This window comes from Bombina bombina, chromosome 1 (genome assembly GCF_027579735.1).
Source record: "Bombina bombina isolate aBomBom1 chromosome 1, aBomBom1.pri, whole genome shotgun sequence".
Taxonomy (NCBI): domain Eukaryota; kingdom Metazoa; phylum Chordata; class Amphibia; order Anura; family Bombinatoridae; genus Bombina; species Bombina bombina.
The window spans coordinates 966572000-966587865 of record NC_069499.1 but is presented as its reverse complement, the minus strand read 5'-3'; positions in this window follow the sequence as shown (position 1 = coordinate 966587865).

Here is a 15866-nt window from a genome sequence, read left to right as displayed (position 1 = left end):
CCTGCCTGCCAGCGTGTGTGCCAGGCCCACTTGCCAACTAGTGCTACCACTCATATTTGTTGTAACAGTAGTGTAAATATTTAAAAAAAAAACTTTTTTGACTGTGAAACATCAGTCTGCTAGTGTAATCTAATTGCAGTTGCCTGCCTGCCAGCGTGTGTGCCAGGCCCACTTGCCAACTAGTGCCACCACTCATATTTGTTGTAAAAGTAGTGTAAATATTTAAAAAAAAAACTTTTTTGACTGTGAAACATCAGTCTGCTAGTGTAATCTAATTGCAGTTGCCTGCCTGCCAGCGTGTGTGCCAGGCCCACTTGCCAACTAGTGCCACCACTCATATCTGTTGTAACATTAGTGTAAATATTTAAAAAAAAAACTTTTTTGACTGTGAAACATCAGTCTGCTAGTGTAATCTAATTGCAGTTGCCTGCCTGCCAGCGTGTGTGCCAGGCCCACTTGCCAACTAGTGCTACCACTCATATTTGTTGTAACAGTAGTGTAAATATTTAAAAAAAAAACTTTTTTGACTGTGAAACATCAGTCTGCTAGTGTAATCTAATTGCAGTTGCCTGCCTGCCAGCGTGTGTGCCAGGCCCACTTGCCAACTAGTGCCACCACTCATATTTGTTGTAACAGTAGTGTAAATATTTAAAAAAAAAACTTTTTTGACTGTGAAACATCAGTCTGCTAGTGTAATCTAATTGCAGTTGCCTGCCTGCCAGCGTGTGTGCCAGGCCCACTTGCCAACTAGTGCCACCACTCATATTTGTTGTAACAGTAGTGTAAATATTTAAAAAAAAAACTTTTTTGACTGTGAAACATCAGTCTGCTAGTGTAATCTAATTGCAGTTGCCTGCCTGCCAGCGTGTCTGCCAGGCCCACTTGCCAACTAGTGCCACCACTCATATTTGTTGTAACAGTAGTGTAAATATTTAAAAAAAAAACTTTTTTGACTGTGAAACATCAGTCTGCTAGTGTAATCTAATTGCAGTTGCCTGCCTGCCAGCGTGTGTGCCAGGCCCACTTGCCAACTAGTGCCACCACTCATATCTGTTGTAACATTAGTGTAAATATTTAAAAAAAAAACTTTTTTGACTGTGAAACATCAGTCTGCTAGTGTAATCTAATTGCAGTTGCCTGCCTGCCAGCGTGTGTGCCAGGCCCACTTGCCAACTAGTGCCACCACTCATATCTGTTGTAACATTAGTGTAAATATTTAAAAAAAAAACTTTTTTGACTGTGAAACATCAGTCTGCTAGTGTAATCTAATTGCAGTTGCCTGCCTGCCAGCGTGTGTGCCAGGCCCACTTGCCAACTAGTGCTACCACTCATATTTGTTGTAACAGTAGTGTAAATATTTAAAAAAAAAACTTTTTTGACTGTGAAACATCAGTCTGCTAGTGTAATCTAATTGCAGTTGCCTGCCTGCCAGCGTGTGTGCCAGGCCCACTTGCCAACTAGTGCCACCACTCATATTTGTTGTAAAAGTAGTGTAAATATTTAAAAAAAAAACTTTTTTGACGGTGAAACATCAGTCTGCTAGTGTAATCTAATTGCAGTTGCCTGCCTGCCAGCGTGTGTGCCAGGCCCACTTGCCAACTAGTGCCACCACTCATATTTGTTGTAACAGTAGTGTAAATATTTAAAAAAAAAACTTTTTTGACTGTGAAACATCAGTCTGCTAGTGTAATCTAATTGCAGTTGCCTGCCTGCCAGCGTGTGTGCCAGGCCCACTTGCCAACTAGTGCCACCACTCATATCTGTTGTAACATTAGTGTAAATATTTAAAAAAAAAACTTTTTTGACTGTGAAACATCAGTCTGCTAGTGTAATCTAATTGCAATTGCCTGCCTGCCAGCGTGTGTGCCAGGCCCACTTGCCAACTAGTGCTACCACTCATATTTGTTGTAACAGTAGTGTAAATATTTAAAAAAAAAACTTTTTTGACTGTGAAACATCAGTCTGCTAGTGTAATCTAATTGCAGTTGCCTGCCTGCCAGCGTGTGTGCCAGGCCCACTTGCCAACTAGTGCCACCACTCATATCTGTTGTAACATTAGTGTAAATATTTAAAAAAAAAACTTTTTTGACTGTGAAACATCAGTCTGCTAGTGTAATCTAATTGCAATTGCCTGCCTGCCAGCGTGTGTGCCAGGCCCACTTGCCAACTAGTGCTACCACTCATATTTGTTGTAACAGTAGTGTAAATATTTAAAAAAAAAACTTTTTTGACTGTGAAACATCAGTCTGCTAGTGTAATCTAATTGCAGTTGCCTGCCTGCCAGCGTGTGTGCCAGGCCCACTTGCCAACTAGTGCCACCACTCATATTTGTTGTAAAAGTAGTGTAAATATTTAAAAAAAAAACTTTTTTGACTGTGAAACATCAGTCTGCTAGTGTAATCTAATTGCAGTTGCCTGCCTGCCAGCGTGTGTGCCAGGCCCACTTGCCAACTAGTGCCACCACTCATATTTGTTGTAACAGTAGTGTAAATATTTAAAAAAAAACTTTTTTGACTGTGAAACATCAGTCTGCTAGTGTAATCTAATTGCAGTTGCCTGCCTGCCAGCGTGTGTGCCAGGCCCACTTGCCAACTAGTGCCACCACTCATATTTGTTGTAACAGTAGTGTAAATATTTAAAAAAAAAACTTTTTTGACTGTGAAACATCAGTCTGCTAGTGTAATCTAATTGCAGTTGCCTGCCTGCCAGCGTGTGTGCCAGGCCCACTTGCCAACTAGTGCTACCACTCATATCTGTTGTAACATTAGTGTAAATATTTAAAAAAAAAACTTTTTTGACTGTGAAACATCAGTCTGCTAGTGTAATATAATTGCAATTGCCTGCCTGCCAGCGTGTGTGCCAGGCCCACTTGCCAACTAGTGCTACCACTCATATTTGTTGTAACAGTAGTGTAAATATTTAAAAAAAAAACTTTTTTGACTGTGAAACATCAGTCTGCTAGTGTAATCTAATTGCAGTTGCCTGCCTGCCAGCGTGTGTGCCAGGCCCACTTGCCAACTAGTGCCACCACTCATATTTGTTGTAACAGTAGTGTAAATATTTAAAAAAAAAACTTTTTTGACTGTGAAACATCAGTCTGCTAGTGTAATCTAATTGCAGTTGCCTGCCTGCCAGCGTGTGTGCCAGGCCCACTTGCCAACTAGTGCCACCACTCATATTTGTTGTAACAGTAGTGTAAATATTTAAAAAAAAAACTTTTTTGACTGTGAAACATCAGTCTGCTAGTGTAATCTAATTGCAGTTGCCTGCCTGCCAGCGTGTGTGCCAGGCCCACTTGCCAACTAGTGCCACCACTCATATTTGTTGTAACAGTAGTGTAAATATTTAAAAAAAAAACTTTTTTGACTGTGAAACATCAGTCTGCTAGTGTAATCTAATTGCAGTTGCCTGCCTGCCAGCGTGTGTGCCAGGCCCACTTGCCAACTAGTGCCACCACTCATATTTGTTGTAACAGTAGTGTAAATATTTAAAAAAAAAACTTTTTTGACTGTGAAACATCAGTCTGCTAGTGTAATCTAATTGCAGTTGCCTGCCTGCCAGCGTGTGTGCCAGGCCCACTTGCCAACTAGTGCCACCACTCATATTTGTTGTAACAGTAGTGTAAATATTTAAAAAAAAAAAACTTTTTTGACTGTGAAACATCAGTCTGCTAGTGTAATCTAATTGCAGTTGCCTGCCTGCCAGCGTGTGTGCCAGGCCCACTTGCCAACTAGTGCCACCACTCATATCTGTTGTAACATTAGTGTAAATATTTAAAAAAAAAACTTTTTTGACGGTGAAACATCAGTCTGCTAGTGTAATATAATTGCAATTGCCTGCCTGCCAGCGTGTGTGCCAGGCCCACTTGCCAACTAGTGCTACCACTCATATTTGTTGTAACAGTAGTGTAAATATTTAAAAAAAAAAACTTTTTTGACTGTGAAACATCAGTCTGCTAGTGTAATCTAATTGCAGTTGCCTGCCTGCCAGCGTGTGTGCCAGGCCCACTTGCCAACTAGTGCCACCACTCATATTTGTTGTAACAGTAGTGTAAATATTTAAAAAAAAAACTTTTTTGACTGTGAAACATCAGTCTGCTAGTGTAATCTAATTGCAGTTGCCTGCCTGCCAGCGTGTGTGCCAGGCCCACTTGCCAACTAGTGCCACCACTCATATCTGTTGTAACATTAGTGTAAATATTTAAAAAAAAAACTTTTTTGACTGTGAAACATCAGTCTGCTAGTGTAATCTAATTGCAGTTGCCTGCCTGCCAGCGTGTGTGCCAGGCCCACTTGCCAACTAGTGCCTACCACTCATATTTGTTGTAACAGTAGTGTAAATATTTAAAAAAAAAACTTTTTTGACTGTGAAACATCAGTCTGCTAGTGTAATCTAATTGCAGTTGCCTGCCTGCCAGCGTGTGTGCCAGGCCCACTTGCCAACTAGTGCCACCACTCATATTTGTTGTAACAGTAGTGTAAATATTTAAAAAAAAAAACTTTTTTGACTGTGAAACATCAGTCTGCTAGTGTAATCTAATTGCAGTTGCCTGCCTGCCAGCGTGTGTGCCAGGCCCACTTGCCAACTAGTGCCACCACTCATATTTGTTGTAACAGTAGTGTAAATATTTAAAAAAAAAACTTTTTTGACTGTGAAACATCAGTCTGCTAGTGTAATCTAATTGCAGTTGCCTGCCTGCCAGCATGTCTGCCAGGCCCACTTGCCAACTAGTGCTACCACTCATATCTGTTGTAACATTAGTGTAAATATTTAAAAAAAAAACTTTTTTGACTGTGAAACATCAGTCTGCTAGTGTAATCTAATTGCAATTGCCTGCCTGCCAGCGTGTGTGCCAGGCCCACTTGCCAACTAGTGCTACCACTCATATTTGTTGTAACAGTAGTGTAAATATTTAAAAAAAAAACTTTTTTGACTGTGAAACATCAGTCTGCTAGTGTAATCTAATTGCAGTTGCCTGCCTGCCAGCGTGTGTGCCAGGCCCACTTGCCAACTAGTGCAACCACTCATATTTGTTGTAACAGTAGTGTAAATATTTAAAAAAAAAACTTTTTTGACTGTGAAACATCAGTCTGCTAGTGTAATCTAATTGCAGTTGCCTGCCTGCCAGCGTGTGTGCCAGGCCCACTTGCCAACTAGTGCCACCACTCATATTTGTTGTAACAGTAGTGTAAATATTTAAAAAAAAAACTTTTTTGACTGTGAAACATCAGTCTGCTAGTGTAATCTAATTGCAGTTGCCTGCCTGCCAGCGTGTGTGCCAGGCCCACTTGCCAACTAGTGCCACCACTCATATTTGTTGTAACAGTAGTGTAAATATTTAAAAAAAAAAACTTTTTTGACTGTGAAACATCAGTCTGCTAGTGTAATCTAATTGCAGTTGCCTGCCTGCCAGCGTGTGTGCCAGGCCCACTTGCCAACTAGTGCCACCACTCATATCTGTTGTAACATTAGTGTAAATATTTTAAAAAAAAAACTTTTTTGACTGTGAAACATCAGTCTGCTAGTGTAATCTAATTGCAATTGCCTGCCTGCCAGCGTGTGTGCCAGGCCCACTTGCCAACTAGTGCTACCACTCATATTTGTTGTAACAGTAGTGTAAATATTTAAAAAAAAAACTTTTTTGACTGTGAAACATCAGTCTGCTAGTGTAATCTAATTGCAGTTGCCTGCCTGCCAGCGTGTGTGCCAGGCCCACTTGCCAACTAGTGCCACCACTCATATTTGTTGTAACAGTAGTGTAAATATTTAAAAAAAAAACTTTTTTGACTGTGAAACATCAGTCTGCTAGTGTAATCTAATTGCAGTTGCCTGCCTGCCAGCGTGTGTGCCAGGCCCACTTGCCAACTAGTGCCACCACTCATATTTGTTGTAACAGTAGTGTAAATATTTAAAAAAAAAACTTTTTTGACTGTGAAACATCAGTCTGCTAGTGTAATCTAATTGCAGTTGCCTGCCTGCCAGCGTGTGTGCCAGGCCCACTTGCCAACTAGTGCCACCACTCATATTTGTTGTAACAGTAGTGTAAATATTTAAAAAAAAAACTTTTTTGACTGTGAAACATCAGTCTGCTAGTGTAATCTAATTGCAGTTGCCTGCCTGCCAGCGTGTGTGCCAGGCCCACTTGCCAACTAGTGCCACCACTCATATTTGTTGTAACAGTAGTGTAAATATTTAAAAAAAAAACTTTTTTGACTGTGAAACATCAGTCTGCTAGTGTAATCTAATTGCAGTTGCCTGCCTGCCAGCGTGTGTGCCAGGCCCACTTGCCAACTAGTGCCACCACTCATATTTGTTGTAACAGTAGTGTAAATATTTAAAAAAAAAACTTTTTTGACGGTGAAACATCAGTCTGCTAGTGTAATCTAATTGCAGTTGCCTGCCTGCCAGCGTGTGTGCCAGGCCCACTTGCCAACTAGTGCCACCACTCATATTTGTTGTAACATTAGTGTAAATATTTAAAAAAAAAACTTTTTTGACTGTGAAACATCAGTCTGCTAGTGTAATCTAATTGCAGTTGCCTGCCTGCCAGCGTGTGTGCCAGGCCCACTTGCCAACTAGTGCCACCACTCATATTTGTTGTAACAGTAGTGTAAATATTTAAAAAAAAAACTTTTTTGACTGTGAAACATCAGTCTGCTAGTGTAATCTAATTGCAGTTGCCTGCCTGCCAGCGTGTGTGCCAGGCCCACTTGCCAACTAGTGCCACCACTCATATTTGTTGTAACAGTAGTGTAAATATTTAAAAAAAAAACTTTTTTGACTGTGAAACATCAGTCTGCTAGTGTAATCTAATTGCAGTTGCCTGCCTGCCAGCGTGTGTGCCAGGCCCACTTGCCAACTAGTGCCACCACTCATATTTGTTGTAACAGTAGTGTAAATATTTAAAAAAAAAACTTTTTTGACTGTGAAACATCAGTCTGCTAGTGTAATCTAATTGCAGTTGCCTGCCTGCCAGCGTGTGTGCCAGGCCCACTTGCCAACTAGTGCCACCACTCATATTTGTTGTAACAGTAGTGTAAATATTTAAAAAAAAAACTTTTTTGACTGTGAAACATCAGTCTGCTAGTGTAATCTAATTGCAGTTGCCTGCCTGCCAGCGTGTGTGCCAGGCCCACTTGCCAACTAGTGCCACCACTCATATTTGTTGTAACAGTAGTGTAAATATTTAAAAAAAAAACTTTTTTGACTGTGAAACATCAGTCTGCTAGTGTAATCTAATTGCAATTGCCTGCCTGCCAGCGTGTGTGCCAGGCCCACTTGCCAACTAGTGCCACCACTCATATTTGTTGTAACAGTAGTGTAAATATTTAAAAAAAAAACTTTTTTGACTGTGAAACATCAGTCTGCTAGTGTAATCTAATTGCAGTTGCCTGCCTGCCAGCGTGTGTGCCAGGCCCACTTGCCAACTAGTGCCACCACTCATATCTGTTGTAACATTAGTGTAAATATTTAAAAAAAAAACTTTTTTGACTGTGAAACATCAGTCTGCTAGTGTAATCTAATTGCACTTGCCTGCCTGCCAGCGTGTGTGCCAGGCCCACTTGCCAACTAGTGCTACCACTCATATTTGTTGTAACAGTAGTGTAAATATTTAAAAAAAAAACTTTTTTGACTGTGAAACATCAGTCTGCTAGTGTAATCTAATTGCAGTTGCCTGCCTGCCAGCGTGTGTGCCAGGCCCACTTGCCAACTAGTGCCACCACTCATATTTGTTGTAACAGTAGTGTAAATATTTAAAAAAAAAACTTTTTTGACTGTGAAACATCAGTCTGCTAGTGTAATCTAATTGCAGTTGCCTGCCTGCCAGCGTGTGTGCCAGGCCCACTTGCCAACTAGTGCCACCACTCATATTTGTTGTAACAGTAGTGTAAATATTTAAAAAAAAAACTTTTTTGACTGTGAAACATCAGTCTGCTAGTGTAATCTAATTGCAGTTGCCTGCCTGCCAGCGTGTGTGCCAGGCCCACTTGCCAACTAGTGCCACCACTCATATTTGTTGTAACAGTAGTGTAAATATTTAAAAAAAAAACTTTTTTGACTGTGAAACATCAGTCTGCTAGTGTAATCTAATTGCAGTTGCCTGCCTGCCAGCGTGTGTGCCAGGCCCACTTGCCAACTAGTGCCACCACTCATATTTGTTGTAACAGTAGTGTAAATATTAAAAAAAAAAACTTTTTTGACTGTGAAACATCAGTCTGCTAGTGTAATCTAATTGCAGTTGCCTGCCTGCCAGCGTGTCTGCCAGGCCCACTTGCCAACTAGTGCCACCACTCATATTTGTTGTAACAGTAGTGTAAATATTTAAAAAAAAAACTTTTTTGACTGTGAAACATCAGTCTGCTAGTGTAATCTAATTGCAGTTGCCTGCCTGCCAGCGTGTGTGCCAGGCCCACTTGCCAACTAGTGCCACCACTCATATCTGTTGTAACATTAGTGTAAATATTTAAAAAAAAAAAAACTTTTTTGACTGTGAAACATCAGTCTGCTAGTGTAATCTAATTGCAATTGCCTGCCTGCCAGCGTGTGTGCCAGGCCCACTTGCCAACTAGTGCTACCACTCATATTTGTTGTAACAGTAGTGTAAATATTTAAAAAAAAAACTTTTTTGACTGTGAAACATCAGTCTGCTAGTGTAATCTAATTGCAGTTGCCTGCCTGCCAGCGTGTGTGCCAGGCCCACTTGCCAACTAGTGCCACCACTCATATTTGTTGTAACAGTAGTGTAAATATTTAAAAAAAAAAACTTTTTTGACTGTGAAACATCAGTCTGCTAGTGTAATCTAATTGCAGTTGCCTGCCTGCCAGCGTGTGTGCCAGGCCCACTTGCCAACTAGTGCCACCACTCATATTTGTTGTAACAGTAGTGTAAATATTTAAAAAAAAAACTTTTTTGACTGTGAAACATCAGTCTGCTAGTGTAATCTAATTGCAGTTGCCTGCCTGCCAGCGTGTCTGCCAGGCCCACTTGCCAACTAGTGCCACCACTCACATTTGTTGTAACAGTAGTGTAAATATTTAAAAAAAAAAACTTTTTTGACTGTGAAACATCAGTCTGCTAGTGTAATCTAATTGCAGTTGCCTGCCTGCCAGCGTGTGTGCCAGGCCCACTTGCCAACTAGTGCCACCACTCATATCTGTTGTAACATTAGTGTAAATATTTAAAAAAAAAACTTTTTTGACTGTGAAACATCAGTCTGCTAGTGTAATCTAATTGCAATTGCCTGCCTGCCAGCGTGTGTGCCAGGCCCACTTGCCAACTAGTGCTACCACTCATATTTGTTGTAACAGTAGTGTAAATATTTAAAAAAAAAAACTTTTTTGACTGTGAAACATCAGTCTGCTAGTGTAATCTAATTGCAGTTGCCTGCCTGCCAGCGTGTGTGCCAGGCCCACTTGCCAACTAGTGCCACCACTCATATTTGTTGTAACAGTAGTGTAAATATTTTAAAAAAAAACTTTTTTGACTGTGAAACATCAGTCTGCTAGTATAATCTAATTGCAGTTGCCTGCCTGCCAGCGTGTGTGCCAGGCCCACTTGCCAACTAGTGCCACCACTCATATTTGTTGTAACAGTAGTGTAAATATTTAAAAAAAAAACTTTTTTGACTGTGAAACATCAGTCTGCTAGTGTAATCTAATTGCAGTTGCCTGCCTGCCAGCGTGTGTGCCAGGCCCACTTGCCAACTAGTGCCACCACTCATATTTGTTGTAACAGTAGTGTAAATATTTAAAAAAAAAAGTTTTTTGACTGTGAAACATCAGTCTGCTAGTGTAATCTAATTGCAGTTGCCTGCCTGCCAGCGTGTGTGCCAGGCAAATTTTCCAACTAGTGCCACCACTCATATTTGTTGTAACAGTAGTGTAAATATTTTAAAAAAAACTTTTTGATTGTGAAACATCATTCTGCTAGTGTAATCTAATTGCAGTTGCCTACCTGCCTACCAGCGTGTGTGCCAGGCCCACTTGCCAACTAGTGCCACCACTGGGGCTGTGTTAGGAGCTGAACACGGTTTTTTTGCAGGTGTTAGGTTTTTTTTCAGCTCAAACAACCCCATTGTTTCCTATGGGGGAATCGTGCACGAGCACGTTTTTGAGGCTGGCCGTGTCCGTAAGCAACTCTGGTATCGAGAGTTGAAGTTGCATTAAAAATGCTCTACGCTCCTTTTTTGGAGCCTAACGCAGCCTTTATGTGGACTCTCAATACAAGAGTTATTTTTATGGTGCGGCCAGAAAAAAGCCGGCGTTAGCTACGCGGGTCCTTACCGACAAAACTCCAAATCTAGGCCAGGGTCTCTACATAGTCACCTGTATCATACATATCTTCCCTTATTGTAGGTTTAATATACATGAGGATTCCTCCACCCCTTTAATTATTCCTGTCCCACCTAAATAAAGTATACCCCTCTAAGTTAACAGCCCAGTCATGGGAATCATCCCACCAAGTTTCAGTTATACTGATAACTAGTGATGTCGCAAATTGTTCGCCAGCGAATAGTTCCCGGCGAACATAGCTTGTTCGCATTCGCAGCGGCGGGTGAACATATGCGATGTTCGATCCGCCCCCTATTCGTCATCATTGAGTAAACTTTGACCCTGTATCTCACAGTCTGCAGACACATTACAGCCAATCAGCAGCAGACACTCCTTCCCAGACCCTCCCAACTCCTGGGCAGTAGCCATTTTAGATTCATTCTGATCCTGCATTGTTAGTGAAAGGAGGGACAGTGTAGCTGCTGCTTATTTTTTAGGGAAATTGATAGCTAGGCTAGTGTATTCAGTGTCCACTACAGTCCTGAAGGACTCATCTGATCTCTGCTGTTTGGACAGCACCCCAAAAAAGCCCTTTTTAGGGCTAGAACATCAGTCGTTTTTTTGGGGGGTTTTTTGCCTGTGTAATTTTGCCTGTGAAACATCAGTCTGCTAGTGTAATCTAATTGCAGTTGCCTGCCTGCCAGCGTGTGCGTCAGGCCCACTTGCCAACTAGTGCCACCACTCATATTTGTTGTAACAGTAGTGTAAATATTTAAAAAAAAAACTTTTTGACTGTGAAACATCAGTCTGCTAGTGTAATCTAATTGCAGTTGCCTGCCTGCCAGCGTGTGTGCCAGGCCCACTTGCCAACTAGTGCCACCACTCATATCTGTTGTAACAGTAGTGTAAATATTTTAAAAAAAAACTTTTTGACTGTGAAACATCAGTCTGCTAGTGTAATCTAATTGCAGTTGCCTGCCTGCCAGCGTGTGTGCCAGGCCCACTTGCCAACTAGTGCCACCACTCATATTTGTTGTAACAGTAGTGTAAATATTTAAAAAAAAAACTTTTTTGACGGTGAAACATCAGTCTGCTAGTGTAATCTAATTGCAATTGCCTGCCTGCCAGCGTGTGTGCCAGGCCCACTTGCCAACTAGTGCCACCACTCATATTTGTTGTAACAGTAGTGTAAATATTTAAAAAAAAAACTTTTTTGACTGTGAAACATCAGTCTGCTAGTGTAATCTAATTGCAGTTGCCTGCCTGCCAGCGTGTGTGCCAGGCCCACTTGCCAACTAGTGCCACCACTCATATTTGTTGTAACAGTAGTGTAAATATTTAAAAAAAAAACTTTTTTGACTGTGAAACATCAGTCTGCTAGTGTAATCTAATTGCAGTTGCCTGCCTGCCAGCGTGTGTGCCAGGCCCACTTGCCAACTAGTGCCACCACTCATATTTGTTGTAACAGTAGTGTAAATATTTTAAAAAAAAACTTTTTTGACTGTGAAACATCAGTCTGCTAGTGTAATCTAATTGCAGTTGCCTGCCTGCCAGCGTGTGTGCCAGGCCCACTTGCCAACTAGTGCCACCACTCATATTTGTTGTAACAGTAGTGTAAATATTTAAAAAAAAACTTTTTTGACTGTGAAACATCAGTCTGCTAGTGTAATCTAATTGCAGTTGCCTGCCTGCCAGCGTGTGTGCCAGGCCCACTTGCCAACTAGTGCCACCACTCATATTTGTTGTAACAGTAGTGTAAATATTTAAAAAAAAAACTTTTTTGACTGTGAAACATCAGTCTGCTAGTGTAATCTAATTGCAGTTGCCTGCCTGCCAGCGTGTCTGCCAGGCCCACTTGCCAACTAGTGCCACCACTCACATTTGTTGTAACAGTAGTGTAAATATTTAAAAAAAAAACTTTTTTGACTGTGAAACATCAGTCTGCTAGTGTAATCTAATTGCAGTTGCCTGCCTGCCTGCCAGCGTGTGTGCCAGGCCCACTTGCCAACTAGTGCCACCACTCATATCTGTTGTAACATTAGTGTAAATATTTTTTTAAAAAAAACTTTTTTGACTGTGAAACATCAGTCTGCTAGTGTAATCTAATTGCAATTGCCTGCCTGCCAGCGTGTGTGCCAGGCCCACTTGCCAACTAGTGCTACCACTCATATTTGTTGTAACAGTAGTGTAAATATTTAAAAAAAAAAACTTTTTTGACTGTGAAACATCAGTCTGCTAGTATAATCTAATTGCAGTTGCCTGCCTGCCAGCGTGTGTGCCAGGCCCACTTGCCAACTAGTGCCACCACTCATATTTGTTGTAACAGTAGTGTAAATATTTAAAAAAAAAACTTTTTTGACTGTGAAACATCAGTCTGCTAGTGTAATCTAATTGCAGTTGCCTGCCTGCCAGCGTGTGTGCCAGGTCCACTTGCCAACTAGTGCCACCACTCATATTTGTTATAGCAGTAGTGTAAATATTTAAAAAAAAAACTTTTTTGACTGTGAAACATCAGTCTGCTAGTGTAATCTAATTGCAGTTGCCTGCCTGCCAGCATGTCTGCCAGGCCCACTTGCCAACTAGTGCCACCACTCACATTTGTTGTAACAGTAGTGTAAATATTAAAAAAAAAAACTTTTTTGACTGTGAAACATCAGTCTGCTAGTGTAATCTAATTGCAGTTGCCTGCCTGCCAGCATGTCTGCCAGGCCCACTTGCCAACTAGTGCCACCACTCATATTTGTTGTAACATTAGTGTAAATATTTAAAAAAAAAAATTTTTGACTGTGAAACATCAGTCTGCTAGTGTAATCTAATTGCAATTGCCTGCCTGCCAGCGTGTGTGCCAGGCCCACTTGCCAACTAGTGCCACCACTCATATCTGTTGTAACATTAGTGTAAATATTTAAAAAAAAAAAACTTTTTTGACGGTGAAACATCAGTCTGCTAGTGTAATCTAATTGCAGTTGCCTGCCTGCCAGGGTGTGTGCCAGGCCCACTTGCCAACTAGTGCTACCACTCATATCTGTTGTAACATTAGTGTAAATATTTAAAAAAAAAACTTTTTTGACTTTGAAACATCAGTCTGCTAGTGTAATATAATTGCAATTGCCTGCCTGCCAGCGTGTGTGCCAGGCCCACTTGCCAACTAGTGCTACCACTCATATTTGTTGTAACAGTAGTGTAAATATTTAAAAAAAAAACTTTTTTGACTGTGAAACATCAGTCTGCTAGTGTAATCTAATTGCAGTTGCCTGCCTGCCAGCGTGTGTGCCAGGCCCACTTGCCAACTAGTGCCACCACTCATATCTGTTGTAACATTAGTGTAAATATTTTTTAAAAAAAACTTTTTTGACTGTGAAACATCAGTCTGCTAGTGTAATCTAATTGCAATTGCCTGCCTGCCAGCGTGTGTGCCAGGCCCACTTGCAAACTAGTGCTACCACTCATATTTGTTGTAACAGTAGTGTAAATATTTAAAAAAAAAAAACTTTTTTGACTGTGAAACATCAGTCTGCTAGTATAATCTAATTGCAGTTGCCTGCCTGCCAGCGTGTGTGCCAGGCCCACTTGCCAACTAGTGCCACCACTCATACTTGTTGTAACATTAGTGTAAATATTTAAAAAAAAAAAATTTTGACTGTGAAACATCAGTCTGCTAGTGTAATCTAATTGCAATTGCCTGCCTGCCTGCCAGCGTGTGTGCCAGGCCCACTTGCTAACTAGTGCCACCACTCATATTTGTTGTAACATTAGTGTAAATATTTAAAAAAAAAAAAAATTTGACTGTGAAACATCAGTCTGCTAGTGTAATCTAATTGCAGTTGCCTGCCTGCCAGCGTTTGTGCCAGGCCCACTTGCCAACTAGTGCCACCACTCATATTTGTTGTAACAGTAGTGTAAATATTTAAAAAAAAAACTTTTTTGACTGTGAAACATCAGTCTGCTAGTGTAATCTAATTGCAGTTGCCTGCCTGCCAGCGTGTGTGCCACGTCCACTTGCCAACTAGTGCCACCACTCATATTTGTTATAGCAGTAGTGTAAATATTTTAAAAAAAAACTTTTTTGACTGTGAAACATCAGTCTGCTAGTGTAATCTAATTGCAGTTGCCTGCCTGCCAGCATGTCTGCCAGGCCCACTTGCCAACTAGTGCCACCACTCACATTTGTTGTAACAGTATTGTAAATATTAAAAAAAAAAACTTTTTTGACTGTGAAACATCAGTCTGCTAGTGTAATCTAATTGCAGTTGCCTGCCTGCCAGCATGTCTGCCAGGCCCACTTGCCAACTAGTGCCACCACTCATATTTGTTGTAACATTAGTGTAAATATTTAAAAAAAAAAAAATTTGTCTGTGAAACATCAGTCTGCTAGTGTAATCTAATTGCAATTGCCTGCCTGCCAGCGTGTGTGCCAGGACCACTTGCCAACTAGTGCCACCACTCATATCTGTTGTAACATTAGTGTAAATATTTAAAAAAAAAAAACTTTTTTGACGGTGAAACATCAGTCTGCTAGTGTAATCTAATTGCAGTTGCCTGCCTGCCAGCGTGTGTGCCAGGCCCACTTGCCAACTAGTGCTACCACTCATATCTGTTGTAACATTAGTGTAAATATTTTAAAAAAAAACTTTTTTGACTTTGAAACATCAGTCTGCTAGTGTAATATAATTGCAATTGCCTGCCTGCCAGCGTGTGTGCCAGGCCAACTTGCCAACTAGTGCTACCACTCATATTTGTTGTAACAGTAGTGTAAATATTTAAAAAAAAAACTTTTTTGACTGTGAAACATCAGTCTGCTAGTGTAATCTAATTGCAGTTGCCTGCCTGCCAGCGTGTGTGCCAGGCCCACTTGCCAACTAGTGCCACCACTCATATCTGTTGTAACATTAGTGTAAATATTTTTTTAAAAAAAAACTTTTTTGACTGTGAAACATCAGTCTGCTAGTGTAATCTAATTGCAATTGCCTGCCTGCCAGCGTGTGTGCCAGGCCCACTTGCCAACTAGTGCTACCACTCATATTTGTTGTAACAGTAGTGTAAATATTTAAAAAAAAAAATCTTTTTTGACTGTGAAACATCAGTCTGCTAGTATAATCTAATTGCAGTTGCCTGCCTGCCAGCGTGTGTGCCAGGCCCACTTGCCAACTAGTGCCACCACTCATATTTGTTGTAACATTAGTGTAAATATTTAAAAAAAAAAAAAATTGACTGTGAAACATCAGTCTGCTAGTGTAATCTAATTGCAATTGCCTGCCTGCCAGCGTGTGTGCCAGGCCCACTTGCCAACTAGTGCCACCACTCATATCTGTTGTAACATTAGTGTAAATATTTAAAAAAAAAACTTTTTTGACTTTGAAACATCAGTCTGCTAGTGTAATATAATTGCAATTGCCTGCCTGCCAGCGTGTGTGCCAGGCCCACTTGCCAACTAGTGCTACCACTCATATTTGTTGTAACAGTAGTGTAAATATTTAAAAAAAAAACTTTTTTGACTGTGAAACATCAGTCTGCTAGTGTAATCTAATTGCAGTTGCCTGCCTGCCAGCATGTCTGCCAGGCCCACTTGCCAACTAGTGCCACCCACCAGTGCA